This window comes from Drosophila serrata, unplaced genomic scaffold (assembly GCF_035046125.1).
Source record: "Drosophila serrata isolate PLE 108 unplaced genomic scaffold, ASM3504612v1 contig_251, whole genome shotgun sequence".
Lineage (NCBI taxonomy): Eukaryota > Metazoa > Arthropoda > Insecta > Diptera > Drosophilidae > Drosophila > Drosophila serrata.
The window spans coordinates 235,012-239,750 of record NW_028257149.1 but is presented as its reverse complement, the minus strand read 5'-3'; positions in this window follow the sequence as shown (position 1 = coordinate 239,750).

Here is a 4,739-nt window from a genome sequence, read left to right as displayed (position 1 = left end):
TGAAAATGTAAGAAAAATAAGGATAATAGGATAACCGAAAGCGACAAGCAATCGCAGCAAGTGGACAGGCCTTAATGGAGAACACCCTGTTAAGTTGCAGGCTCTAGCCATCCCTTTCCTTTTACCGCTTTCTTAATCCGCCATTTTAGGTGTCAAGCTTGGATTAAATCTAACCAATAAATCGCCAGATTGACAGTTCTGACGCTGGCGGAATGCCAAATACGAAATCGAAATCGGGAATCGCACTTGTCTTGGGTAAACAAATATTTCGTGCATATCGATATTAACATTTATGGGCTCTTTAATAAGTAATTACCCGCGGCCCCCTGGCCACCCCACAGGCTCTAGGCATTTCTACATACTAAAAAATTCAATTAGTGCTGCAAAGCCAGATAGTGAAAGTTTAATACATAGCCGGCAATATAATAAGCATGTGTGTAGGGGTGGGTCTGGGCCAGGCAATGCACAAATGTTAAATCCAAACAATGAAATCAAATGATTTAATTATAACAGACAATAAAGCAACAGAATAATTGCGGCCGGTAACTGTGCTGTGCAAAGGCTGCTGCCTGTCATTGAAGTAGCCATGACCACGCCCACTGTCCTGGCTAGGACTGGGGGTCAGATGCTCCTTTTTAGGGCGTTTGTAATAACCACAAAATACACGAGAGACAGAGACAGAGGTAGAGAGAGGCGTCCACAAACACACTGGCCAAGCAGCAACAATGAATAGCAATAATAAAACAAACAGAAACAACAACAAAAAAAAAAGCACACACACAGAGAAACACAATTTCAATCACAAACACAAACACAAATACAAAATGCAATGCAACTGCAATTGCAATAACAATTGCAATTAAAATGCGTGCAAAAACAACGCTGCCAACAGTAACAATAAAAAATAACGCAAATAATTCACAATGCCCAGACTGGGGGTAGTAGCAACAACCACATGTTGTAAACTGTTAAACAATTGATTAACAACAATTAGCCGCTTATTAAATTACAATAACAACGCCTCAACAACATAGCGCCACAAAAATAACTTTTGCAATAAAGCCAATTCGGATGCAGAGCTCGTCGTACACGGGTCTCTCTCTCTCTCTATCTTTCATTTCAGCGTACACAGGAAATAAACATGGAGACTAAATAGAATTTTAAATAAATTAAATCATAAAATACGCTCCCTGGGTTATCGATAGCCCCCATCAGAGAGTGTTAACAAAGGCAAAATGGCGGCTAACAAAAACAGTTCTCAGTTGTTAATAATAATTATATTTTTCTTTTTTAATTCAAAAAAATTGTATTCTTAATTTTCCTCAGTGCAAGAGCAAACGCGGCCACATGGCCACTGGATGCGGCCAGCAGCTGCCCATGGACAAGTCAATCGGTTAGAATTTAACGCGCATAAATTATTGCCAGTCCTCCTCCTAGATGTGTGTGTGTGTGTGATTTAACGAGGTGAGGGGGAGGGGAAGCCGGGGGGGGGGGGAAGTGCCACCAATTATCCACGCACTGTCCGCCATGGACTATGGCCCTGTTGAAGGACCACCAACTGCCACTTTGCCTGGCATTAGCAGGACGAACTTCAAAAAGTGTAGCATACTTAGGAGGGCTTACCTGAGTCCCGAGGCGAAACGCATGCAAATTTCTAAACAACACATGCTGACAGGACAGGCGGCAGGAAAACAAAAATAAAACAAAAAACAGAAGAAGGGGGACAAGTCACATTTGATGCTAGACGGTGAGGATACCCAGTAACAGCAGGTTTTATTTAAAATGGTGGAAAAATAATCTTAAGGGTAAATGGGAAATGGAAGGACAAAAGTACATTGGAAGTAGAAAAAGCCAATAAAAGGATGTTGGGAGAGAGAGAGAGCTTTCTTTCGATAGCCGAGCCTTAATCGTCTTTCTTAATATACCCTGTACACTCTATGGCTACGAGGTATCGAAAAACTAAAATAAAAACAGCCATGCAAACAAACAAAAGGCCGGTCCAAAGGTTCTACCATCTCCGGGGTTAAAAGTTGCAAATGTCTAAACCGCAAAATGGGCGACAAATGTGAAAAGTTTTTTGCCTTAATTTCCGACACATTTGTAGCCAGGACGAGTACCGCCGATCAATATGCCACTCAGCTGAGAGATATGGAGTCAGAGCGAAAGAGAGAAGGGAGCCCATTGACACTCATTAATGTTGACCTTCTTGAAAGTAATTAAAAGTGACCCTCAAGTATAATGCTTAGTAATTTTTCAATACGCAGCAGCAGTAGCACCCCTTACACACGGCACAACAAACAGGAGGCAGGAGGCAGAAGTCGGGATTTAGGACACTGCAGTCCGGAGCCTTGCCCGAGGGCCAAAACCATTTCCATAAGCAATTTATGCATGGCGATAGTTTTCGCACACGATGACCCATACAAACACAAGCCACAACACACATATACACTAACCTGCAGGACCCACACACACACACATCTATACACACCCACGCCAGGCTGGCTGGCAGGCAGAGCTGCAAACATTTTGGTTAACGAGACTTTTAATCTGTCCAAAGGTATTTAAAGTTGGCTAAGCCCCAACACTGACTGACTTTTATGGTTACGGAGCAAGTGTCAAAATGTTTGTTGACGACAATGACCCTCTCCTTCCGGGCTCCTCCTGGCTCGTCCTGGCACCTCCTGCCAGCCGCAACCACGCCAAGGAGCACAACATGAGTGGTAATTTATTTTGCCTTTGCTTTACCAGCAGCCACACCCCCCCGACACCAGGCGGATCTACGCCCAGAGCAACAACAAGGAGCACAAAGGATAACCCCAGCTAGCTTCAGCAGGTCCTGCGACATTAGGCGCTAATCTGGATACTGCACCAGGCAGTGGGGCTGGACCCAGTCACTCATCTGGCGCTGACAAGGAGCGGGCAGTCAAGGTTAAGCTATTGAAGCAGAGCACCACGCCCTCCGCCCCTCCACCCGAACAGGACACAGGATGACAGGATGACATGTCCAGGCTAGGCTGGAGGCGTTGGAGATTTAATTGAGCAGCGGCGATCATAAGCACGGAGAACCAACCAAGGCTGCAAACATTTTTGAGCCTGATTCACTGAGTCAGCAGGACCTGAAACTCCTCTCTGTGATGCGGTTTATAATCCCCGCCTCTCGAAGTGGATTTAAAACTGTTGGTTAAGTAACTGCTGGGATTAATTCAAAACGTGTAAAGACGAATCGCTCTGGGACGTGTGTGTTTGTGTGTGTATGTGTGTCCTTGATGTATCACTTCCGCTGTCTGTTAACTTACGAGTGCGCCATAAATACGCTTGGCGGGCAAGAGCACACGCGCGGCAAGCGTACCATTTGATAGCAACACGTCTTTCTGGTATTTTCACACGCTTGAGCATCGCATTGGATTCAACGTCACGTTTTAGTGTCACACACCCACAGCTACAGCTACAGACCAGAAGCAGGAACAGGAGCAGGAGCAGGAGCAGGACGAGGACAGGAATGAGGACCCCAACCTGGACCCGGACCCGAACCCGTAGCCGCTGTCGAATGGCGACGCCTAATATGCTTATGCTGAATGCCCGGCCAGCTGTCTGGCAGCCAAAAGAGAGAGAGACAGGCACGATATCCAAACAGACGTGGATGTGGCTCAGGGTGTGGGTGCGGACGTGCAATCGAACCCTTTTTTGGGTGGAACAGACGAAAGGCCACTGCCACATCCACTGCCACATCCACATCCACAGACAGAGACAGGGACAGAGACTGGCAGACACACGCACGGGCCCCACGGCGCAGCACGTCAATGTTGATATTTCAACTACAATATTATTTTCACTTTTAGACAGACAAGCGGGAAACCCAAAAGCATACAGTTAGTTTATTTTGCAAATTATAATAAGCCACTTTGTGGCGGAGGCCTGTCAAGGCAGGACCATCCAGGACCTGTTTGCCAAAACTTATTCCAGCTTGAACACAGATTACGTTTCAGTGAGGGGGAGGTAGCTTTGGTTGTTTTGCAAATACACACTGTGATGTGAATCAAAGTCAAAATGCATATAAATCTGTATGGATAATGAAACATGAAATTGGGTAAATCTATTTATTTAAATTCAGTTTTGGTTATACAAGAAATGAAATAGGGTTTAAGGATTACCCAATGGAGGAGAGAGCTACGAACGTCCAAAGTTGCCAGTTAAAAGTTAAGTCCATTTTCCATTTATTTCTAGTAATTAAATTTGTATAAAATCTTACTGTCTGTCCTTCGTCCTATAAAGTCCCTTTTATGAGCCTAATCCAAATAAACTTATGTGCAAAAGACAACCCCTTAAGAATTCACCATCATTACTTATTGTACATCAGCTGAAAAGGACTGAAAGCCGACTATCTATGGCTGCTCTTAATAGGATAAGTCGCGGCCTTAAGGACAACTAATGCAATTTGAGATGGAGAACAGAGCCGGAATGCAGCCGACAGCCAACAGCATTTCCAAATTCAATCATCCGTGGAAAAATTGCAACGGCAGGAGCAGAGGGAAAAATGTAATTAAGCTGGGGAGTTCCAGAGGAAGGCCTCCCTTCAAAAGAAGCACACGGAGTCCTGGAGAGCCACCTCTCTCATAGAGAAGGCGAGATGACAGAGATAATTAGGATTATGTCCATTACGACGGGGCTCTTTCTCTCTGGTGAAGCGAAAAAAGTAATTTGCTGAGCAGAAGAGCCTTGGCCAAGGTATGTCACGATGA